General features: G+C 56.1%; 1 long non-coding RNA gene across 1 annotated transcript in view; it reads left to right on the top strand.

The window, feature by feature from the left end:
• LOC110408556 overlaps positions 9,220 to 25,085 on the top strand; it is a 49,488-nt gene continuing 33,622 nt past the window's right edge. Inside the window, exons 1-5 of the long non-coding RNA XR_002444423.1 lie at positions 9,220 to 21,327; positions 22,079 to 22,178; positions 23,081 to 23,166; positions 23,883 to 23,986; positions 24,508 to 24,625. This is a non-coding gene — a long non-coding RNA (uncharacterized LOC110408556). The remainder of the gene's footprint in view (positions 21,328 to 22,078; positions 22,179 to 23,080; positions 23,167 to 23,882; positions 23,987 to 24,507; positions 24,626 to 25,085) is intronic.

The following is a 25,085-nucleotide window of genomic DNA, read 5'->3' as shown; positions in this document are numbered from 1 at the left end:
CTCTTGTTCTTTGTCACTGGCATGCGTGCACGTGTGCACCTGTGTGCACACAGATACAAATACTCCGTGTCTGTACGTATCTGTAATTGCAAACAGAAATACACCAAGAGAGGTGTAAGACCTGCTGGGTGGAGGAGCAGGAGCCGGGCTGGGGGGAGGTGCTGCTCCAGGCCCGCTGCAGGAAGCAGCTGAGACACCAAGAGCAGCGAGCGCTGCACGTCTGAGCTGCCAGGCACTGCTCTGATCGTGGCATGACGGAAATGGGACAGAAGTTCAGTATTACCACTGGCTGAGCGCAGGATAATGAGGGCACAGACAACCGTGGCTGGGCTCATTAGCCATTCTGCTGCCCAATTAGGCTAGGAGCTAATTGCTCATTAACGAGCCCGGACCTGCTGAGGCAGCTGGGCTTCCCTAGAAGTCGCGGCTGGAGCCGCAGCAGAGAGCGGGTAGAACAGAGGCACGGTTTGAAAGCGAGGAAATGGAGAAACTCTGCTGCTCCGAGGAAGGGCTTTGCTGCCTCCTCCGCTCCCCGGGGACAGCGGGTCGATCCCTGGCACCGCCGCTGCCTGAGAGGCATGTCAATGAGCCGCGGGCTGCCCTCCTCCGCTCCTGGCATCCCGCAGCCCCGCAGCTAATGACATGGAAAGGGAGCGGCCGAGGAGATGCTTGGGGAGCCGGAGGTGGAAGGTTGTTCTGACCTGCGTTTTTCTCCTGAGCATCCTCTGGGGAGGAGCCAAGCTCCCGGCTGGGGGGAGGAGGCGTGGTGGTTTGAAGCAGCCATCACAGAGCGGGGTCAGCGGGGGGAGCCGGGGGGAGCTGCCCCAGCAGCCCCAGCACTGCCTCCTGGAAGCAGTAACGTGCTTCTCTCCTCGCACACATCAGCTGCCCTGCAACACAGGCTTCTATTTAGTTGCCAGTTTGGCACTCTTATAAGTAATGCAGCGTTGATAATTTTGATGTTTTTCTTCTTTATTTCTTTATTTTCCCCACTAAGACAATATGGGGGAATGTTTTGCTGTGGTTGCAGGTTCAGCTGGTGCTGTTCTGTGCTATGTCTGTAGCTGGGCTCTTGCTGGAAGGAGAGTGCTGGGCTCCAGTGGAACACTGGGCTGAGACTCTATTGGTTTTGGTGTACATGGGTCTCATACCAAAGCAAATGGAAACAGTTTCACGTTCATAGAATTATTAAGGTTGGAAAAGACCTCCAAGATCACCCGGTCCAACCATCCACCTACCACCAGTATTTCCCCGCTAAACCACATCCCTTCGTACAACGTCTCGGCCTTTCATGAACACATTCACAACGTTGTGAGCACGCACGGCACGCCAGCTGGCCAAGGAGCACATGGTGCAAATCCCTGGGTTTGGGCATACCAGGGTGCTGGCGTTCAGCCCATCCCAAGTTCAGGGATTCTATTTTAAATCTGAAAGAACGATGACCTTACGGTTCCTCGTGCTAAGAATCAGAAGCATTATCGTGTCCTGTCAGGAGGTGAAGAGCTGAAGGCACGGAGTTGGGATCTCATGTGCAACGCATGGTGCAGCTCAGAGCCCCTCATGTAGTGGAGACCCCCGCCTTCAGGATAAGCCAGACCCAAGCAGCATCCTCAGTCCTGAAGTGCCACGGTTCTTTGAGAATTGGAATGTCAGTCCCACAAGCACTTTACTGCCGCTGAATTATTGCCTCAGGTCTGGGAGGTCAGGGTGCGGAGCGCAGTCCTTGGGCTGCCCGACACAGCTGGGAGCTGGTGGTGCAGCGTCAGGAGGGGCCGGGTGCCCGCCTTGCTGGTGGCACTGCTCCCTTTCCTCCATCTGCGTGCCTTTGGGTTTTCCATTTACCGCATGCTACACATGATGGGAGCCGGAGGCCATCTGGGAGCAGCAGTGGGAGGAAAGCACAAACATCCTATTTTAGTTTGCAGACTGTCTGTAAGGGAAGCAGAGCAGCCCTGGCCCGGGCTTTGCACTGCTGTGCCTCCTGGAGCCGGCCCCTGCGCCTGTGCTGGGAAGAGGTGGTGGCAGAATGGGGGGCAGCGGGGAGGGAAGGAATGCGTTTCTCATTATGAGCTGCAGCCTGAGAATAGAAATCCCCCTCCCTCCCCAGGCCCTCTGCCCCCTGCAGCTCGCTGATTATTTTTGGCTGAGGTGGAAAGCGCAGCCTTCACATTTTTCCCATAGGGGAGTGACCCAAGCGGGAGGGGAGCGAAGCCGGAGCTGCTCTCTTTGTGCTCTTCCAGTCTGTGGCCACGCTTTGCACTCCCCTAGCCCCTTTGCTCCCAGCACACCCCAGGCTGTCAGCCTGCCCATGAACAGCCGCCGGAGACGTGTTGGGGGCAGCAGGCAGAGCGGGGCTGGGCTCGGTGCAGTGACCTGGGGACAGCAGTGCCTGGTGCAGGGGGTGCAGCGCAGCGGCTTTCCCAGGTTCCCCCTGCTCCCCCCGCGCTGGGGGAGCGGCCCGGCTTGTTTTCTCAGCTAATAGAAAGCACATGAGGAGCACAGCCCGGCACGGCGACAGCTGCTGGGAATGATTCACTTGGGACACAAACAGGAACCGAACGCTGGCTGATCCCTCGGCAGAGCCCGGCCGTTCGGGGGGGGTCTGCCAGCTCCGCAGCCCCCGCCCCAGCCTGACTCACTTCCTCCAGCCTTGGAAGCGCTCTGTGCGGGAGGGCCAGCAGAGCTGCTCTGGGGCACGGAACCTCGCAGGCCTCCGTTCCACCCCCAACCCCAACCTCTGCTCTGAGGGCAGCGGCTGCCTGTGTGTGATCTGTGGGGCCGGCAGGGGAGGCCGCCCAAAGGTCTCCAGCTAGAAATAAATGGCACGTTGTACTGAGCCAGCAGCAGTGCGAACTGCGGTGGAAAATGAGGAGTGTATGTGCTGCGTGGGGCGTGCAGCTGAGCGGTGTGTGTGTGGGGGGGGGGTGGCTTCTGGTCACAGCCCGTTTTCTGGGGTGTGCTCGTATCCCTTGTTGGCCCCTGTTAATTTTCTGCTGTTGCCCTGAGTCCTTGGACGGTGAAGGCTGCCTGTGAGATAGCTCGTGTTGGGTTTTACCTTTTTCTTACAGCTTGTCTAGAAGATTTAGTGCTTGTTCCAAAGCCTGATGCGTTGGGAGGGAGCGCCGTCTCGAAGGGCAAGGCTGGAGCGTCTCGGGGCATCGCGAGTCCTGGCTTGCTGTGAAAGTCAAACTGATTTTCCCATCATGAGACGCTAGGTCCCAAACTCCTGGGGTCGGGTTGCTGGGAGCTGCGTGGACCTGGGGTGGCCGGCCTGCTGCAGCCTGCCAGGACCGCACGCTGCCGGAGCGGGAGGGAGCATGGCTCTTGATGGCAGCAGGGAAGGGGCCGAGCAGGGAGCGCTCCTTGCTGAAGCAAACACATGGAGGGACCCCCTCGATCCAGGCTGCTTTTTAAAGCAGGCCCTGTTTTGGGAAGCTTGGCTGTGCATGCAGCAAATCCAGGCACCTGCTGCCTCTCAGGCCGCGCTCCGAAGCCGTGTGTCACCCAGAGGAATTCCAACACGAAGTGCAGCTGGTGCTGCCCCAGCCTGGGGACAAGCTCTGAAATCAGAGCTGGCACCGTGTGCTCCGGCACCGTGTCCTGGCTGCCCCAGCAGGCCCACGGCTGGGCGGGAGCTCTCTGCCCCCCCGGCTCTGCCCTTTTGCACTGACGCTGCCCTTGGAGCCGGGCCTGGCAGGTGGGATGCTGTCACTGAGGCTGGCGCAATATGGCACGGTTGAAAAGCGCTCACATCATCCCTCCTTCCCCCAAACCCCCCACATTCCTTCTGCGGCCGCCGGGCTGCCTGGATACCGCTCTCAGCTGTCACGGGATAATAGCCATCGAGTCCTAATTACAAATCTCCCTGGCTCGATCAGAGGGCGGCTGGGAGTTCCATCTGGATTGTCTCTCTGGGACTGCGCTGGGGGGGACTGAAAGGGGAGGGAGTGAGGAGAAACGCTGCACAAATGTGATGCTCGGAAGCATCCAGGCCTCTGGCCCAAAACCAAAATAGTCCACTGGCTCTGGGGGCTTGGGGCTGGGGGAGGCTCTGCAGCAAAGCACGATGAGATGTGTGCATGCCTCACCCAGCCCTGCAAGCTCTGAGCTGGAGAGTGGACCCAATCACAGAGCATCTCCTGTCCATCCTCCATCCATCAGTCCCTCCTGATCCTCCCGCTTGGGCTCCCTGCAGGGAGGGGGAAGCTGAAGAGGTTTCATTAACTGGAGCATCTCCAGTGCAGACTTTGGAGACCTGCATGGTTTCCATGACAAAGCACCAAGTGCACAAAGGCCCCTGCAGCCGCTTGCTGCCCGCTGGCTCCTCGGATGGGCTCCAGGGCTGCTCTCTTTGCTTTCCCCGCTGGCTGGAGCTGCCGGGGCTATCAGCAGCGCTCGGAAACGCTCCTGAAGCAACGTGTCTCCCAGGTGCAGGATCCTGAAATGCAGCTTGCATCCCACCTCCCCGCGCCCGGGCTCCCCGCCGCGTTCCTCTTCCCAGGAGTTATCTGAGGGCAGCCCCAGGCCAACGGCTGCCGCCGCTTCTGCTCTTCTGCTGCTGCGTTCCATCCGGGGTCAGGCAACCTCGTGGCATTTGCAGCCTCGTGACTGCTGGGGGGGGTTGAATATTCAAAGCGCTCCCAACGTCCCCTGGGATAGACCTTGGCTGAGGGCTGGGGCCCATGACCGCCAGGAAAAGCTGTGCTAGGCTGGCCTGAGAAGAACAGCTTGCTCACTTGATTCCAGCAAGGAAAGGAAGAAAAGAAGCAAAGCAGTGGGGAGGGGGGGGGCCCGCAGCCCTTTTGGCCTTCGGCAGGCTTAGCGATGCCTGCAGCAATGCGTAACCTGCTGCTGACACGGCACTGCAGCGTGTGTGGGGGGGTGGGGATGTGTGTGCAGGTCCTGTCCCCTGGCAGATGGATGCTGGGATTCTGCTGCCCAGCACCGATACGGGTTTGTGGGTGCAAAGAGAGCCCGCAGTCTTAGAAGCAGGGCAAGAGCTGGGGGTGGAGGTGGTTATTTCAGACAGGGGGTGTGGATGTGGGGAAGCAGGGAGGCTGCAGTCTGAAATCCCCCTGTGTTTCTGTAGGCATGGCTGCGGAAGCCAAACCAGCCGTGGTTTTGGTTTTGACCTTGTGAAATGCAAACACGAGGAGCAGGCTGCTGCCAAGCCGCTCCCCAGCGGCCGCGCTCCGTCCCGCTGTGCTCCGTCACCCACTGCTGCTGCAGGCTCCCAGCGGGCAGCCGGGCTGTCTCTGGGCAGGGTGAGGGAAGCAAGAGGGGCATGCAGACCCAGGCACGGTGGTGTGTACTGGAATGAAGATGGATAGGAAATCGCCTTTTGACAGGGCGAGGGGTTGTCGTGCTGCTGGCTGTTTACCTTCGGTCAGGATTTAGGTCATGAATTTGTCCGTTCCCAAATCTTACAATGTGTTGTGACGAGGACTTCACCGGAATGGGCACAAACTGTGCCTTGGTCAAGGCCAGCACAGGAAGGTGCCTTCACTGGCTGCAAGTCCGCTCACACCGAACCAGACCGTAATTGAGGAGGTCTGTACATTCCTATTGACCGTATTAACAGCGCACTGGGGTGAGCCAAGCTCTGAGCACGATGCTGGGGATCCCTCCTGGCCGGGGCTTCTGGTGCCCACGTTTTGCAGGCACAAATTGGCACAGCGATGTCTCGGGTCTCTGAGTGAATTTGAGACACAGTTCCTGCCTATGGCCAGCACGGCTGCTGGGTTTCCTGAAGGCTGCAGCAAATGGTAACTTAAAACAAAACAAAATAATCGAGGGAAGGAGGAATAGCGTTCAAAATATGGAACACCTCATAAAGCTGGGGAGGTAGGAAGCGAGGCGAGCGGGAGCAGCCGTGGCTTGAACTCGCAGGAGGCACGGTGTACAGTACATAAAGCCCAGGGAATCGGCTCGGGACGCCGACTAATGAGCTTTTTAATTAGCTGCAATTGCAGGCGAGGTTGAAAACCCAAATAAATAAGTAAATTAAAGATTTTAAAGGCTGAACGCAATCAATGAGGGGGTCAGCATTTAAAATATTAAAACGCCAAGGCAGCCAGCAGCAAGTTTGCAGCGCTGGGGCTGGGCTGCCCCTTGAAGGAAGCAGAAGGCTCTGCTTTTCTGGCCTGCAGCCCTCTGCCTGGAACATGGCACCTGCAAACTGCCATTAATCATCCCGTGCTCATCCCAATCCGGAGCAGGTGGTGCTGGTGGGGTGGGGGGGGCTGTCCACACCTCTGGTCTTCTTGGTTGGAGTTGGGTGCAGAGGGGTGATCCATGGTCGTAGCTGCTCAGGACTTAAAGGCCGTGCTCAGCTGTGGCACCGGGTCCGTGCAGTTGCTTTTCCAGCAGCCTCGCTCACCGCATTGGCAGGACGCGGTGCTTTTTAACGCCTTCAGCCATTTTTGTGTCTCAGTGGGCGGCCGAGTTTTATTTTAAAAAAGCGCTGAAAAAAAATCCAGGTTTTTATGCGTTGAGGACCTTTCTGCTTCTAACTCCTGCGGGTGTTGCGAGCGCATCACTCAGCCTGCTGGCCCTCGGCGGCCGCTCTGGGGCAGCCCACGTTCATCCCCAGCAGCGCGGGGTGGCTGTGCAGCGGCGCTGGGTGTGCGGGGAAATGGGGCATTGCCAGCACAAACCGCCTCCTTTTTGCATCCCGGGCGTAACGTGCTTGTCAGAAGCAATTCCGAATCAGCCAGCGTGTCCCCTCGTGTCTTTGCAAGGAGGCAGAGCAAGAGCAGAAGCTGCTCGTCATTATGCTCATGCCCCTGGCTGCCCTCAGGAAGGGGGAATGCTAAGCAGGCTCAGACCCCCCAGCACGGGGAGCTTGGAGAGCTCTGCGCTGGCTGTGCTCGAAGCAGCGCTGGCATGCAGGCAGTCGTCATGTCTCAGCATTTGGAGCAAAAGGAAGAGCATTTGTAGGCGTGATGTACGGGGACGCTGCTGGAGTTTGTGCCCAGGCTTTGGAAGTAACACGAGGGCCACGTGTGAAGCTCTGACAACGAGCGACTCGTGGAAAAACAATAATTTTATTTGCAAAAGCAAGACAGTAATGCGCAAATTCGGAGCTGCTGGAGTTTGGATGTGTGCTGTGGGGGCCAAATGGGTTTGTTCAAACGGAGATTTACCGAGACTTGTGTAAAGGAGGGGGAGAGAGGAACCGGGGGGGCGGGAGGCGGGGAAGGTTCCAGCCCCTGGTGGCCTTGAAAGCGATCTGCCAGCGCCTGCTGGCTCCGTGCTGATGGATTTGCTGTCACCTCTCCCTGGCATGAGGTGACAGATTTCTGTGTCGGATGAAGCCAGAACCAATAGCCATCCATCACCGCGAGGACGGGCAGGAGCAGCGGGGAGGTGCAGCCAGGGAGCAGCGGGCCCTGGTGAGGGGCTTCCGTGCCCTCCTTCCTTGTCATTGCGTTATCCAGCAATGGGGGGAAGGCTCCCGGGGATGCTGGCGTTGTCGGCCTGTCCTAGCAGATGGGAGGGCAGGTTGGCCGTGCTGCAGCTGGCCGGGCTCTATCCGGAGCCTTGCCAGCTCTGCCCGCCTCTGTGCATGAGCAGCAGAGCCAGAGCTGGAGCTCTCTGGGGCATCCTGGGTACGGGAAGCTGCTGCTCCTTATGTCTCCTTCTGAGTTCCATCCACGGATGGAGCTCCCTGTCCTGCCGTTTTACTCCTTCAGTGCCATTTCAGAGCTAAACCTGAGGTAAAGACAATGCTATACGCATCCAGACCTGTGGTGTTGGGCAGAAAAATGCTTTTCCATCCATGCAGGCGGGCAGGAGGAGCTGCCCTGTTGCTCTTTCCCCAGCGTGGTGTCTGAGCTCAGGGGGTGGTGCGGTGCTGGGCAGGACCTGGTGCTGGCTTACTGCCTTCCAGTGGCTCCATTCTCTCCCTGGGCTCTCTGTATGGTTTCCAGTGTTGGGCTGTGACAGCACCAGCTGCTCATCCTCACCTCTGGGCGTGCTGGCACCTTTGCAACCTCGCTTCATTTTGTGTTCGCGTCGTAATGCCCCGTGCCTGCTGATCAGCACCAGGGAGAAAGGATTGGCCAGGTATGTGGAAATATGCCTACCCATCCCATAGAGCCAGAAGGGATTGGGCACCCGTTCATTAGAGATGCTCTCCTACATCTCGTGAGACACGTTTCTCAGGCCTCTTGCCATCTAAATAACTTTGTAGATCTGGTCCAAAAAATTCTGTATGAGATGTTCATTTCTAAGTTGCTCCTACAAAGAGCTAAGAGAAGGAAAAAAAGCCTTAGCAGTTTGCTGACAAGCAGGGAACATGGGAGTGTTCCTTTAAGCTGAATTAGCATGCACAAAGCTTGGGCTGCCGTTGAAGCCTTGCTGCTCCCAGGCCTCAGACTTTGCATCTGTTTTTTCTTTTGCACTAGGCTAATGTGCTTTGACACTGCCCCCCTCTGGGAAGCTGTCGGCAGGCGGTGTCAATATTTCGTTCCCCCCAAAAAAACCATCAGCCCATCACCCTCTAATGCGTTGCTTTACAATATGCTTCACAGAATTGAATTATGGAGCATGCAGGCTGGAAGCCTCCACCTGAAGAACGCGTTCCCAAATTCCACCTGCGCACACCCCTCATCCCCGGAGTCTGTTCTTGTTGCTGTCTGTCCTTTTCCATCTCCTCCTTAGAAGGGAGGACACACCTGAAGGCTGTGATACCGCTCAACAAGACCTGGACAGAATGGAGAGTGGGGTAGGGAGGAACCTGATGAGGTTTAACAAGAGCAAGGGTAGAGTCTTGCACCTGGGGGGTGACAACATCATGCACCAGTACGGGTTGGGGGCTGGAGAGGAGCTCTGCGGAGCAGGACCCAGGGGTCCTGGTGGACAGCTGGGTGGCCGTGAGCCAGCAGTGTGCCCTGAAGGCCAATGGGATCCTGGGCTGCGTTAAAAAGAGAGTGGCCAGCAGGTCGAGGCGGGTGATCCTCCCTCTCTGCTCTGTTCTGGTGAGGCCACATTTAGACTACTGTGTCTAGTTCTGGGCTCCCCAGTTCAAAAAAGACAGGGATCTCCTAGAAGGAGTCCAGCGGAGGGCCGCAGAGATGATAAAGGGCCTGGAGCATCTCCCAAATGAGGAAAGGCTGAGAGACCTGGGTCTGTTCAGCCTGGGGAAAAGAAGGCTGAGAGGGGATCTGATGGGTGTTGATAAATATCTAAAGGGAGATGGGAGGCAGATGGGTGAGGCTGAGCTCTTCTCGGTGGTGCACAGCGATAGGACAAGGAGCAATGGCCTAAAAAACCTGAACACAGGAAGTTCCGTACTAACATGCAGAAGAACTTCTTTATGGTTAGGGTGGTGGAGGACTGGAAGAGGTGCCCAGAGAGGTGGTAGAGTCTCCTTCTATGGAGTTGTTCCAAGACCTAGCTGGACACCGACCCGTGCGACCCATTGTAGGGAGCTGCTTTAGCAGGGGGCTGGACTCAATGATCTCTTGGGGTCCCTTCCAACCCCTGTGGCTGGAAGAGCTCTAGTGTGCAGGAGTGGGGCACCAGAGCCTGGCGGGTGGCACAAAGGTGGGGAGCATCAGATACGGGCATTTGGGGGGGCTGCTTCCTGTTAGTTTTCTCATTCTGGCTTCTTGTTTTCCTCCTCGGTTTTGATGCTCTAACAGTTGTCCTTTTACATTTTCATAAATAAATAAAGCTAGGAATTTTCCTTCGGAATGAGAAGGTTGTGGCTCTCAGACATACAGGAGTGCAGGCTGCTCCCATAAGAGCTGTGTGATTGCATGGCAGGCGGTGGTGGCAATGGAGGGGTGTTGTCCCCGGGCTCTGGCAGTGCTTCTGGGGAAGGTGAAGGTCACGCCGCTGTTTCCTTTCCAGCTGGACAGTTCTGTCCATGGAGGGAGAATGAGAAAGGACACAAACCCATCCTGACTCGCACCAGTACCTGGCGTGCACTGTTAGCATCACCTCTGGGATGCTCGTCGCCAGCCCTGGCCCAGCACCTGCTTTATCCTGCCTCCCTTGAAACTCATACACATGAGCATCCGTTGCAGCGGCTGGGGTCAGCGCCATGGCTTTGGAGTTTGCTCCCTCCCAACGGAGAACAAAAAGCCCTACAGATTGCCAAGCTCTTCCTTGCTGTGCTGTGCATTGCCAGGCAGAGGAATTCCCAGGAGAGGGGCAGACCAAAGGCAGCCTTTCCTGCAGTGATTTAACCACAGCACTCCCCCTGTGTGGTGTGGGGGTGTCGGACGGGCAGCACCCGAGAGCCGTGGGTTCATTCGGAGGCTGTTAGATGAACCCCTGCTGTGGCATTGTGGCTCTGTTCAAATGCAGGGAGGAGATGAAAGGTGAAGCTTCAGCGCAGAGCTCATCCTCAGGCACGGCAGAAAATAGAAGCAGAGTTCTCTGGGCCTTTCCCCCGCCTGGAGATGCTCCGTTGGCCAGAATGTCACTTCTCATTTTCTTTGCGCTCTTCTCTCGTCCGTTCTCATTAACCCCTTCCCCCGTGCGAACCCCGCAGCCAGCACAGTGCTCTGCCTGCAGCCAGCACTGCTGTGGGAGACTCCTCCTGCATCCCCGAGCAGGCATCCCCAGTCCGTGGATTTCCTGCTCTTTTCTTGGAGCTCTCCTCCAGTCTCCCCTGCTTCATGTTCTTTGTTTTGTGGCTCGCCTTTCTCCTTTGCAGCACCCAAGTCATTGCCACCTCCCCGCTTTCTGACAAGAAACATTCCTATTTCCTTCCACCCCTCCTTCACACCTAAGAGCTGGCAGACCCGTGTGCTAGCTCAGGAGATCTCACCATGTGTTTTGACAAGCAGAGTTCTTATCTCACTACCTGCCTCCTGCAAAGTGTGCCAAGGTGGAGCTCTGAAAACTGCTTTCCAAGGCTCCGAGGTGCAGCATCTCGCCACTGCTCTGCAGCTCCCCTTGGCCATGCTGCGTGCTGTGTCGGGTTGTTGGTGCTGCCTGCCTCTGCTCCTGGGGAGGTTTAGGGTAAATCTTCCATTTTCTCTGCTACACAAGTGATGTCTCCGTTTTTTACGCATTGTAATTTCAATGCTTTCGTTCAGGTCCAGATCCCAGGGACTTCCAACACGCTCAGCTCCTCAGGCGCCTTTCAGGAAACATCCCTGGGTCTCCCTGCACCTTCGTTCCTCAGCTGTGCAACCTCTGGGCTGTGTCTGTTAACCCAGCAAGGCCTCACGTTTTGCTGGCTCCGCAGAGGTCAGGAACGTGCTTGGTTCTGGGTGCTCTTTTAATGAAAGGGGAGGCTGCGTTGTGTTGTTAAACTGAAGAATTCAGAGCTTTCCCTCCCTGTAGCTTGCTTTGCAGGGGAGCAGCATGGACATGGGCATTGATGCTCTTCTGTGAGGCGTCACCCAGTGCTGGCTGCAAAGCATGAAACGCAGAGAGCTAAGGTAGCTGTTGGTGAGGGATAGCCTTTGCTTCAGCAAAACAGAAAAGGGAAAGCAACCAGAAATACATGCGTGAGAAGGAAATCGTTCCCAGTGCTATTTTATTAACCCAGTGGACCAGCTCCAGAAACAACCAGGGTTGCTTGTGCAACTCCAACTTGTGACTCTTTCCCAGGGTGGCCATGAGGGGCACTGCAGGGTAAGGAATGGGGACACCCACGCTGCCCCAAGGAAGTTTGGCTTCAGGGTTGCAGTCTGTAAGCCCCAGCGGTGCCTGCACCCGCAGAATGGAGCAGCTGTCAGCTGGGTGAGAGCCGTGCCCGTGGCTGGGCTGCTGAGACAGGTTTGTATGCATCCGAGCTTTGCAACGGAGCCACAAAGCAAATGGAAGGATGTGCATGTGGAGATGAGCGAGAACGTGCACCTCAGGGTGTGGTGTGTGTCGGTGCATGTGCATGTTACACGTCGGTATTACTTGCACCAGTCACAGGTGCGTGCATGTGAGTGCACGTGCTCACCTCTGCATGGATGAGCACACACAGGAGTGCCCCTGGCTGTGTGTGAAGAGCTGGCCTTGCATTTTGGGTTGTCCATTCATTCTGGCTCAGGCATCTCTGCGTGCAGTCAAACACGACTTGTACAATGCGTGGCAGCAGGGCGACCTGCTTGGAAACCGCGACTGAACGCACGATCCAAGGCCTGTCCTGAGAAGAATTTAATAAAACAGAACAGCCGAATGCATCATTATCGATGTTTTGATCCGAGCGTACCTCGGGTCTTGCTGCAGAGGCGATGTTTTCTCCTTGGACTATCATTCAGGTTGAGGAGGGCAGGCAGGCAGGTTGGCTAATTTGGTTTGAATGAGCGCTCTCTAGGGACGACACGACTGCACGCTGTTCTTAGCACCTGCAGTGCCTCACCTGCATGGTGCAGCGTGCTGAGATACCGAGTGGTGCATGGCATCTGGGTGCTGAGCTCTGTGCTCCTCGGCTCTGGGCTCAGCAGCGCTGAATTCCTCCTGCAGTCTGTGCTTTCTCAGGAGGGGGAGCGAGGGGGAAGCCGAGCCAGGGCTATCACCTGCTCGAGGTCTCATCTATCACCTTGAATTGTGTCGCGGGATAAAATTACTCATCCAAACCTAATGATAAATTAAATCAAACCTGGAGTAAAGAGGATTAATGGGCTGTGCGCGCACATGCACACGTTTGGCAAAGAGGCCGTGACCCAGGGAGGTTTGAAATGCCTGCTGGAGCGGACGGAGCCAATCACGGGGTGGGCTGGGGATGGCTGCTGGGCTCCTGCATCCCTGCACAGAGTGCAGCTTCCACCCACCCATGGTGCAGGTGTAAGAGTTTATCCCCGGGGAGGATAAGGGCCCGGTGTAGGTGGGGTAAGCCTTGGTGGAGGAGGGCTTCTCGTAAATGACTGCTTAAGCTGTGAACATATTTAATGAAGGCCAACAGCATCTGTGTTGTTCCTGCAGAAATAGCGGGCTGGGGAAGAGCAGAGACTTGCAGCATGAACTGAGTGGGAATGTTTGGCTGCTGCAGCCGTCAGCTGCCAAAGCACAGGACAAAACGAGTCCCAGAGCTTCTGTTTGCATGGGGCTGGGAGCTGGGAGGCTGAGGTCCCCTTCCTGCTGCGCTCACAATGGGGGCCTGGGACGAGCCCTGTGGGCTCCGTGCTCATGCTAAGCTGGGCTGGGAAAGCATTCCTCAGTCAGCCTTAAGGTCCGTGTGCATTACTGGCCTGCATCAGTGGGGAGCTGGGAGGCTTTGGTTTTCTGTGCCTGCTGACTGATGTAGGGTTGTAAGGGCTGAGCACACGTAGCATCCCTGGAACGTGGTGTGCGTGGAGCGGGCACCGCTCGGTGCTGTGCGGGCGCGGGGGCACCGAGGTGCTCCCTCCCACCCAAACCACTCCATCACATTGCCTTATCATCACCTGACAATGTTTTTCAACATCAACAGCCTCGTAAAGCTTTTCCTAATCTACAGCAGATGCTGTCAGGAGTCCGGTTATTAGCTTCACGGGGGGAAAAAAGAATAACAAAAACAAGAGCCAGCCTTCCCCCGGCCCACCACGCAGAACCTCCGTAACGAGCGTGAGTGCGTGGGGGTGGTTCATCCCCAAAGCAAACAGGGTGTTTCGCTCCCTCTCTCGGGTTTGGCTAAAAAAAGCAAATAGACCGCAGAGGAAACGCGTCACGGCGCAAACCGTAACCAGATGGCGCGGGAGGGAGCGTGGGAGGGCAGAGGGGGTTTCTGCGGCAGAACGTGCGTGTCGGAGGGCAGGGAGTCCTCCCCAGGGTGGGCTGGGGTAGGGGAAAGCCCGGCACCGAAACCGAGATGCTGGGGGCTGCTGGGTGGAAAGTGAGGTGGGGCGGCACTCCCCGGCGCTGGCAGCACCCGCAGAGCATCTCACCCAGCTCATTTCTTTTTCTGTTTTGTTGCCGCGTGCTGTTGGCGCTTCTTTCTCTTCTCCCCCACTTTTGTCGCTGTGAAAGGTAAATTTCCCTCTGGCGAGGGGGTCAGCTCCCGGGAGACCCCGCGTCCTTCAGCAGCAGGGCTCTGAGCAGCCAGGAATGGGGCCACAGCAGCACTGGCCAGAGCGCAGAGGTGCTGGGAGGGCCGTGGGGTGTTACAGCGTGGCTGGCAGCAAAAATACATTGAGATCACCCAGTCAATCGTGAAGGCTGGAAAAGACCTCCAAGAGCATCACATCCAACCAACAACCCGTCCCCGCCGTGTCCCCAAGCTCCACATCTGCCTGTTCCTTGAACGCCTCCAGGGACGGTGACTGCACTGCTTCCCCAGCAGCCTGGCTGATGTCACACGTCCACCCTCCGGCCTTCAGGAGGGCCTTGGGATTCTGCCAGCAGGGCAGTTCCCAACTGCTCGTATCCCAGGAGCGGTGATGGTTCGGATCCCAGCCCCGCCAGCCAGGGCTGTGCATGAGGCTTTGTGCAAGGCAGCAGGGTGGGGAACATGGGGAAGAGTGAGTGAGAGCCGTTAATTAGGACGGCTGAGTGAGCATAGGCAGGAAGGTTTGTGTAATAGGTATGGCAGGGCTGATTGATAGCAACCTGGGGAAGAGAGGGGTGTCTGAACGACGTGTGGGATGAAAAGCAATGTGTGACAGTGTGTGAGAAGCTGGAGGGGAGAGGTTTGTGGGATGTGGTATGTGGAAATGGAAGGTGGAGAGTGGTGAGGTTGCAGAGTGGGGCTGCCAGCAGCAAGAAGTAGGGGTGTCTGGGGGCTGTGTGGAGAGCCTGAGCTTGGGGATGGAGGATGGATGGAGTGAGCATGTGCAATAGGAGAGGAAGGTTTCATGGAGGACTGGAGAGGGGGAGGGTGAGCACGGGGCTTGGGTGGGTTAGTGCTCGGAGGGTTTGGCTCGTGTGCTGCGTTAGCAGTGCCTGAGAGCCCTGCATACTGTCCTGTGGGCACAGCTGATGTGGCTGCAGGCTGTGTGCTGCGGGGGTGCCCTGTGGGTAGGGCGAAGTTACGCACTTTCCAGCCATGGAGCATTGCAGGAAAGGGCTGCTGCAGCTCCCCTGGCAGGAGGGGGGCTTGGGCGATCTGCATCACCAACCAGAATGGAGAGGGAAGGGTAGGGAGGAAACCCGACCCAGGAATGAAAAGCTGTCTGCTTGTTCCCCCGGAGGAGAGGCAGGCGCTAGCGGCTCCCCCAGTGACTCTCGGATGATTAGCACGCCTATGGAGCAGAGCTGCTGGCTCTAGGCGTGCGAGAATACGATAAAATGCAGATTTTTCCCAGTGTTACCGTGCTAGCCTGTGCCTCCCTTTGCAGTTCTACCCCAGCAATGAAGCATCTCCCACCGCTGTTCCATTCATGCATTGTTCTGCCCTGTCCCAGTGCAAGGCTGCTGGAGCACGGCGAGGAGTTCTCTCTGCTTTGGGCCCCTTCTGCTCTGCCAGTACTGCTGGGGACGAGGTGCAGTCAGCCATGGGCACACTGGGAACGATGTGCTTCCTCAGAGCTGAAGGGAACAAAGTTTTCCAGGGAAACTGAGGCTCAGGGAAACATGAATGGCACAGGTTCACAAGGGAAAGTAGCAACAGCCCAAACCTGCGCTTCCCAAAGCAGCTCTTGCAGAGCAGTGTCCAAGCACTGTTGCTTGTACTAAACACAGGCGTCCTCCTGCGGGTGAGTTACAAGTGGCAAGCTGCAATTACACACGAGCAGCACCGCGCTGCTTTGCCGGTGACAGCATTATTTGTGAGTGCTGCAGGCAGGCAACTCCCCAGCACCAGGCAGGAGGCAGCTGGGGGTTTCAGGCGGTCTGTCAGTGTGGACAGCTGCCCTGGCATAGCAAGCAGGGTGGTACAGCGCAGCACGGAGCGCAGCGGGCTCTGGACCTCCGCAGACGTTGCTTTGGTGGAGACAGCAGCCTGCCTCGCTCAGCGGTGACTGCTGGGAGCTGGGCCCTGTGTCTGCTGCCTCTCTTCACTCTGCTGTGTTGCTTAATCTCTTAAAGTGAGGGCAAGTCACCACTGCAACACGTGCTAGCAGCGCATCCCCAAATGCAGGGATGCGCTGGGGGACTTTCCCCGCCGGGCTGAGGCTCTGCCGCCATTCACTGGGCGATCTCTTTCATACCTTCAATGCAGAGATGGAATTCTCCTTCAGTGAAACGTTTCTGTTAGGAAGCATTCCTTGATAACCGGGTTCAACCTTCCCATCCCGAGTCTCCCCGCGTGTCCCTGCGGGCTGTGCCGCTGCTGCTCCGAGATGGGTGTTGCGTGCGCGCTGCCGCGGTGCAGCTGTTGGCTGCTACTCGAAAGCAGCAGAGCGGGGCTGGAGTTTTGCCATCCGCCCTCCCCTCCCTCCCTCTGGGCGAGGGGTGGGGCGGCGAGAGGGTGGGAGCTTCAGACGCCGTTCTCATGGAATCCGTCGCCCTTTCCCGGCCCTCGGCATGAAAGCAGTCCCAGCCAAACAGAGATGCAGATGGTCTCACCCCTGGAGCCAACGCCTGTGTCAAGAGCCTTGGAAATGTGAGACCGTACCACCAATGAAGTTCAAAAAGCGCTGTTGTCAATGCTGAGGAGATTTCCCCACCCTTCTTCCCCCCCCCCCCTTTTTTTTTTTTTTTTTTCCTTTTTGGAGTCGCTGGTGCCTTTCTTGTTTTGTTTCTTTTCGTTTTGTTTCTCTGTGTTTTGTTTTCTGCTTCTAGTCCTCGGGGGCCTAAAGAAAGGCTGATGGAAATCAGGCACCCCCACTTGGACGGCTTTGCCGCGGGCTTGAGACGTCCCATTCTGAGATCCCATCTCTAAGGGTATTTTCCAGGTGTATCGCTGCACCTCCCCACCCCCTTCCCATGTCCCCCCCCAAAGCATTACCACACACCAGTTTCAGTGGAAGCATTGATGAATGGGTGCTGCGGGCTCCCAGCCAACACCCGACCTGCACAGACAGAGCTGACGTTCAGCTTTGATTCCCTCAAATGAAGTGAAAAGAGCAGGGCAGAGGGGCTGGGATGCATCCCAGGCTGGGCAGTGTGCAGGGGCAAAGCCAGGGCCCAGGTGGCCCTAGGGGCACAGTGACCGTGCGGGCTGTGCAAGACGAGAAGATTAATAACAGTGCGTGTAGCTGCTCAAAGCAAATGCACAAAAGAGTATTAAGTTGTTCGGAGCTGGCTGTTTCAGAATGGATTCATTTGACAGGAAGAATTTCTTTCCAGACCTCATTCTTTTTGCGTCTTTTCTCAGCTGTCGCTCTTTTGCAGCTTGCTGCTTTCTCCTTCCAGCCCTGTTTTCCAGGAGACCCATGCAGGCAGCGGGCTGCCCGTCTCGCTTTTGTGAGTTTTTCCATCTGTAAGAAGTGATGGAGATCAAAATGAATCCGTGGGGCCCAGCACACTTGGGCATGTGGCAGCGCATTGTGTGTTTGGGAAGAAAGGTTGGGGATCCATCACACCAGCGAGGCAACACTGAATTTAAAGGAAATGTAGCCACGATAATGTTGGTGATGCTGCAGCAGCGTGGAGCTTCATCACTGGAGATGGTGAAAATCTGGTGAATGGAAAAGGACGGGCAGGCACGTGAGCAAAAGCCTTGGAATGTAAGGGCATAGCAGGGCTCAGTCTGATGGGCCTCTTCTTCTATTACTAATTTATTTCTTCCTTTGGATTTCCAAGTGCGGCCGTAGGTGTGTACCTCTCCCATAAATTAGACACGGCAATAGAAATAAAGGGCTGCTCATGAGCATCTCCACCTCAATGTGTCTCCTTACCAGAAGTCCTGGAGGAGAGGAGCTGGGCTCTACAGCACCAAGTGAGGAGTCTTCCTCAGTCATCCTGTAGATGACTGCATCCAGAGGTGCAAGCAGCACTCTTTGAAGGCCTTAGCTCCCCTGGTTGTTGTGCTGGAATCATGCCCTGCTTTTTCCTTCACCTGAGCTGTTGCTTCAAGCTCAGTTCAAACTCACTGAGCATTTTCTGGTGCGGAAATTCTTCTCCTTCAGCTGGCGATGCTGCCAGCACACACAGCACCTCCTTGCTGCAGTGGCCTCGTGCCCTCCTCCCCTTGCAAACAGATGTTCTTGCCGTGCCTGAAGTTAGTCAAGGCCCGCGCTGCTGTGAGGCCTTGCACGGTGCCATGGTTTGTGTTTCTGCTGAAATGCAAGGCCGGGATGGCTGTGCAGAAATGGAAGACCCAGAGCAGCAGTGCTGAGCTGAAACCCAGTGAACCTGCGGTGAGATGCCGCTTGCCCTTCGGGAGCATTTTAGAACGTAAGTTGAAAAACACATGGCTCGTATTTCCAGCCCTCTGCCTGGCCTGCGTGTGGATGAGAAGTGGCTTTGCAGGTGCAGACCACCCCTACGTGCAGTGCAGCAGTACGGGCCCGGACTTACAGCTCCCTGGTGTGTAACGAGCACCGCCTGCAGCAGCTCCGAGAACCTGAGCGGGCTCATTGCACTCAGACCAGATGGCGGAGTCAGGAAATCAGTCCTTGCAGTAGCAAGACGAGTACTGTCCAGGTGGGCTGAGTTACCACGCTCACTGCAGGCTGGCTCAGCCAGCAGCTCCATCGCTCTTCCTGCCCAGAAAGCTCCCTCTCCATTTCCTAGGAAGAGCGTTCACCTTGCTGCCTCCTCCTTCAGCCAGCAGCTGGGTGTGTTTTTGGCACGCAGCGTGCCCCGAGGCGGATCTGAAAGACAGCTCGCCAGGGTGCTCCCCTTCCCACACTACTCACCAGGCACGCAGCCCTCGGTGATCTCCTGCGTCTCATTCACAGAAGTGCTTGCTCTTGAGAAGAAATGCCTGGTGGTTAAAGCGGTTCCAGTAAAATACGAGTGCGTAGGTAGCTGCTTTCCATCACACAGAGAAGCATCGAGAACAGAAACCCCTTGGGCTTGGTCTGCAGCAGAGAAGTGCCTCTTGCTGACAGCAGGCGGGAGCGCTGCGCTTGGTGCTGGCCCGGCCTCGCTCCGTGCTGGTTCTGACCGTTGCCTGCTTAAAGGTTGCTGAATGTGGTTGAAACCACGTGTGCTTGAACTGGTACTGAACCTGACAGACGAAAAAATGAAGTGTTTTTCCAGCGTGGGATGGGGACAAGTGGCCGTACAGAGCTGATGTCATCACTGTGCTTTGCAGTAAGGGAGCTGTGCCCTGCCAGTGCTCGTAACTGCTCTCCCTTGGAAAACGCTGCTCCAGCTCAACATCTGCTTTCCTGAAGGGCTCCGTGATGCTATGTGGGGTTTTTTCAACTGCTGCTTGAGCACCATTGGCTGACTTGCATCTGGAGGTCAAGTGCCTTGCCCCCAGAGGTCATGCAGCAGGCGAGCCCTTTGATCCCTGTCCTGACAGATGAGAGCAGAGTGAGGCACTGCTGCTGCCGGCGCTGGGAGCTGAGCTCCAGGCTCTGTCGTCAGGGCACGGCCTGGGTTAGAGCTCTGTCTGCAGAGACGGGGAAAGGAGAGCTCTTTGCTTCAAACTTGACCTGGTCTCAAGTCTGAAGTCAGGAAGGCTTGTTCTATAAACAGACGGAAGGTGTGAACTGTTTCTTTCATCACTGCTCTTTCAGCTCAGGGAAAGTGAAATGCAGCAGTGCATCATAGCTGCAAGGCACTTGTTCCATGGGCTGCACCCCCCAAGGAGCCTGCTGGCTGCGACAGCTGCTGCTGAATGCTAGGCTCTTCCTGCAGCTTGCAACCCTTCTTAATAAGCATGTTTCAGCTCAAGCAGCACTTGAGCAGAATGACAGGTAAACCCCAGGGCCCTCAAACACATGGAAGAGTTTTGCTAGCCGCTTCCTCCTGCAGCGTGTGCACAGGGGCATGCGGGCTGGGAGGTGCAGGCTTGCAAGGCAGAGTGGGCACTGGCAGTGGAAAGGTTGGCTTGCTTGTCTTAAACTGATGCCCTCCCTCTGCTCTCTTCTGGAGAGGCCTCTGGTGTTATAGCAGAGCCAGCCACTGCGGGTGTCCCCTGTACCATTGCTTCCCGTCATCCTTGGAAAGCTTGTCAGCATTAGGAGGGCTGAGTGAAAAGACCGAGTGCTGCCTGACCGCCTGCCAGGAACATCTTAATGCACGAAACCTCCCTCTGTGGGCAGGCAGGCTTGGGTGAAGCCTACGGTATTCCAGCTCCCAGTGTTCTTCCCCTTGCAGCCCTTCCCAGCATCCAGCAAGGGGAGCTGAGAGCCCGGCCCTTCCCCATGGCTGCACCCAGGCTGTCCCTGGGTGATGTAGGCACCAGCTCCTAACACCAGGGCTGACCCCCAGCCCAGTGCCTTTGTCTCGCTGCTCTGGCCGGGCTGGGGGCTTTGATGGAGAGCTCCTGGATGGCAGCGTGCACACCAGCAGGCTGATACACTGAGCAGCTGTGCAGGGCTGTGTTTCACATCCCCATGCCTCACTGTGAGCACCTTCTTTCCTCCCTGTGTCTGGGGAGGACCACGCTTTTCCCCTTTCATCTTCAGTGTGAGAGGGTTCCCAGTCCTTGGGTTCTTTCTCTCCATCTTTCAGAGCTCTGCTGCTCCCTCCCTCGTCCCCGTGGTGTTGCCTTCAGCGCAGTGCTGAGGCTCTGCAGGGCCACACAGTCTCCCGCAGCTCACCTCCTTCCTCCGTCCACCTTCCATGCACGAATACAAAACACAAGTTCCGTGTTGCTTTCTCCCACCGCGTCCCAGAAGAAGATGGAGGCTGAGTTGCACTTCACAAATGTCCATCTCGTGCGGAGATCTCCGGACCCCCATTCCTGCAGCCCTGAGTGCAGCCCTGCTCTCGAGCAGCGTGTTCAGCAGCTCGCAGCTGTGTTGGGAGCACGAGACCCCGCAGGCAGGATGCAAGTGAGGGGAAGAAGCCTGACCTTCCTCTCCATGCTCTGCAGGGAGCTCCGGGTCTCCTGCTCGATGTAAGATTGCCTGTAGCAACGTTCTGCCATTCATTCCAACAGGAGTGGGGTTGTGTTATCTATCTGGGAGCCCGTGGAGGGCTCCTTAGGAAGAATTCATCCCTGCACACCGTGTTTATCCATAACGTAGCACAAGTGCTGTGTTCCCCTCCCCAGGTCTGTGCTGAGGGCAGAGGCTGTGCCAGCACGGCACTCTGGTTCTGGCTCTCTGCATGCTGCCAAAGCCATCTAGGTTGCCCCTGTGACACCAACAAGCGAGGCGGATGCTGACAAATTCCTCTCTCAATTTTTAGTTGCTTTGGCTTCACTATGGGGAAGCAGTTGTGTGCCTCTCCCCAGGCCAAGGGGAGCAGTGCTGCAGGCTGAGAGCCACAGGGGTTGGGGCAACGAGGGGCTGTCCTAAGCACACGTGCAGTAAGTGCTTCTACATCCCGGTTAGAAAAGAAGACGAAACCGAAGTTAAAAATAAACCCCATCTGATCTGCAGCACTTCTGTCTTCCCTCGATGAGCGGTTCCAGCACCAGCTTGGCGAGGAGGGACCCGCAGACAGGTATTTGTCTCTGATTGGCTTTTATGTTCGTTTTAATTGCTGCTCACTCCAACTGTTCTTTATATGTATATATATGTATGCATGAATGTATGTGCGTGTGCACACAAGCGGCCACGCAGGACCACCCTCCCATGCAGGCAGTCAGGTCAATCACTGAGATCTTTGCACAAATTAGGTTATAAATGACTTAAACTCCGTGGCATGCTCCGGGTCCTTCCTGGCAGCGTGAAGACAGCAGATCTCAGATTTCCCTGGTTTCTCTGGCAGGGGAGGAGCCTGCTGGCATTCTGGACCACACAGACATCCGTGACATAGGGAGTGTGCCCGGGAAGATGACACTGCTGCTACACAGGCAGCTGGAGCCCTGATATGGCTTAATGCAATTCTGAATGGCCTTGAATCTGCCTCTCGTGTTTCCCATTTACGTGTTCCCGCAGCACCAGACTTGCAAAGCGTGCTGCCTGCCTTGGGCCGCACTGGGAGACCTGTGCTGGGGGTACAGTGTCAGCCATAAAGAATGTGAAATATTCTGAGTCGTCCCGACATTGTACTTCACATCTTAGGCATCTGCTCCCCCCTCCTTGCACAGACAGCGCTGAAGGAGCAGCAAGCAGCTTTTTATTTCTTCCCATATTTTTCAGCTGAAGCATCCGAGCCTGGTGTCTCCATTTAGCTCCGATTGGCGGCGGCGTAAAACGTGGCCGCCGTCGTAAAGTCCCAGCTGGCAATGTGCTCACGAAATATTTTGCAGATCGGGGAACTGACGAGCAGAGGAGCGGAAGGGAAGGGCTGACGGGAGCTTCACGCAGAGCTCAGGGGCAGAGAACAGAGCCCGCTCCCCCCGCCGGCAGGTACGAGGTGTCAGGAAGGAGCACTGATTTCCCTGGGGCCCCACGCCTGGCAGATGCTGCCCATCATTGTCACTGTGGCACAGCTCAGCCACGTTGTCACCACACACAGAGAGCTCCGAGGCAGCTTGAAAGGAATGCCACTCATTCATGGGAAGTCCCCTGAGTGCAATGCCCAGTGCTGGGGGGGAAAAACTTGGAGGCTTTGCACGTGTTGTTGCTCCTTCCCTACCTCCGTGCTTCAATTTAAAACAAAAACAGCCCTTCCCCCACCCAAGTCCACTCAATTTAAAGCATTTCTGTCTCCCACCGGAGCAGAGCACTGCAGGATGCAGAGGCAGGGCTGTCAGCTCGCCTCCCAGGGCCTTTGCTGGCCAAGCTGCGTGGCAGTGGGCGCTGGGGAGTGCACGTGTGCGTGGGGAGGCGGGTCGAGAGGGGACAGAGCTGCTGCTACATAAGGCTTTTTTATTCCCACTTCTTGCCAACACAATCAAAATAACTCACTTACACCTAATAAAATAAAACGCAGAATCCAAAAGCCTTCCTTCCCTCCAGCGGTTTGTCTGGATCCCATTCCTTGCAGCGGAGCCGAGAAAGCCACAGAGGGTTTTCATTATCATTATTTTTCTGTTAATTTTTCTAAAAACGAAAAATACTCCGCGAGGCAGAAGGTGCGGCACAAGTCTGGCACAGGCAGAAAGCAACTCTTCCTACAGCTGCAGGCTTGGTGGGGACCGGGCTAATGCCTGTTTTCTTCTTTTCCTCTCTCTTTGTGTTCAGTGTAGTCCTTGCTTCCCCCACAGATAGGTGGGGTTTTTCACCTCCCTGCCTGCTCCACGCACATGTGTGTGTGCTTTTCCAATCAGGGCCGATAACGCCCTTCCCTTCTGCCCGTTTCCATGCAGGGCTGCTTTCCATCACTGCCGTCATTCTGCACACCAACGTGGGAAGGAGTGACCGGAGGCGACGGCTGCAAAGGTGAAAGGGAAAGGTACGACACCGTTACAGCAAGAAACTGCACGTGGGGTAGCGGCAGTCTCACGTATTAATTCACTCTCCTCTGTATGGTAATCGTAACGGCGAAGGGGAATGCTCCTGTGGTCAATTAAAATGCAAAACGAATGACCTCAGATTGGCGATACAGAGCTGGGCGTGCTTCGTGGAGGCTCTGAGTAACGGTGATTGTGAAATGATCCACTGAAAGCACGAGTTGGTCACAGCCCGGGAGCTCGCAGCAGCGTGTTGGCTATGACGGGGGAAGGCCCAGCAAGAAACGAGCTCGGTCGTGTCCATTTGAGGCCTCCCCTCTGACCAGGAGGCATCGCATGGAGCCAGGGCAGTGTGCAGCCCTGGGGTGAGCACGAGCAGGGGGATGCAGGAGCACGGGGACCATTGGCAGAGCCCACAGCGAGGGCTGTGCGGGCTGCCAGCACCAGGGAGGTGGGCACCGGGGCAGGAGCTCCTGCTGCTCTTCCAGGAAACCTTCCCCATCGTTCTCTCAGTGGGAGAAAGCACGATGCAGCAGCACGGACGTGACTCAGCGGCGCAGCCTGGAGACGCTGTCTCAGTGCCCGCTGTTCAGCTGCACGGCTGCCCGGTGTGGAAGAGGGATTTATATTCACGTTCAGTGGTTTTTTTGTTTTTTTTTTTTTCTTTTTACCGTCATCCATATTTAATACGCATCTAATAAACAAGTAACTCCCACAGCTTACCCCACTGCAGCTCTGGAAACGTGCAGTAACCCAATGCCTCCTGACTTCTTGCAGCTGGAGCTAACGACAGCGAAAGGGAAGACCTGCCCCTTAACACAGGTGAGTGGTCCCCGCTGAAGTCACTGGGATCTAGGCGCATGCCCATCGTTATTACTTGCTAAAGCACATGGTAGAAGTCATTCTCATCCCCTGCTAAATCCTTTTCCACTCGAGGACCAAAGCTCATGGTTCTGATGCTCATGGTTTCCCCAGAGCTGAGTCCTCGGTGCTGCTCAGTGGATGCTGTCACAACACGGGCACGTCATCTACCTCGCAAAGCCCAACTTTTTTTTTAAGAGGCGGATGCAAAGTAAGTAGGCAAACCAAGAGCACTGACCCAGGGACCACAGCAGTCTCTTGTTCGATCGTTACAATATATAACATCTGCGGGTGAAATGGAGTTAATCATCCAAACCTGTAATTTTCAACTCAGATCTGCATCTGGAGCGCTGTCCTGCTACTGCCAGCAGCAGCCAGCACTCGGGAAGGAGGCAGCAGAGAGTTTCTGTTCATGCACCCACAGCAATACTTTCCATCTGTGGCATGTTTAAAAGCTGAAGCATCTGAATATGTTTTTTCAGGCCGTACCAGGGAGTCGTACCTGGTGAACTCCTGCCTGAATCGGTGGCAGTGGAGGAGGTGTGTGATTGTATAAATGATGGAAACACCGCCCGAGAGGCAGAGCACGCTCATTTGCAGGTTGGGATGAAAAGCCATTCACGCTCCGTTCCTATATATTGCGTTATTACGTGGACGTTGTTATTAACAGTGTAATTGTTCAGCTCAGGTGCTGGTGGCAAGAGATTTCAGGTGATCAATGTGTCTCCGGCGTAGCTCAGTTCTTCTCACTAGTGTTGGAATTTGGTGGAAGCAGCCTGTATCGAAGAGCCCAGAGGTTGGAGCGTAGGGCAGGGTTTCGTAGTGCGGAATAGTCCTGATCATAGTAAACCTGATTCAGGATTCAAATGCAGTGTCTCTCATTCTTTTGGCACATACCATACTCATGTAGCATTGAGCCGACCAGCTCTGCGTTCAGTTTGGAAAATAAGGAGTAATTGTCAGATTGAACCTGCTGGAGCAGATGCGGTTCCATTGAGACACGGTTCTTCCACCATTATCAGTGCCATACGAAACCTTTCCCTCGTTAAGTCACAACTGG

Source organism: Numida meleagris, chromosome 20 (assembly GCF_002078875.1).
Source record: "Numida meleagris isolate 19003 breed g44 Domestic line chromosome 20, NumMel1.0, whole genome shotgun sequence".
Classification (NCBI taxonomy): domain Eukaryota; kingdom Metazoa; phylum Chordata; class Aves; order Galliformes; family Numididae; genus Numida; species Numida meleagris.
This window is presented reverse-complemented; position numbering and strand designations above follow the sequence as displayed.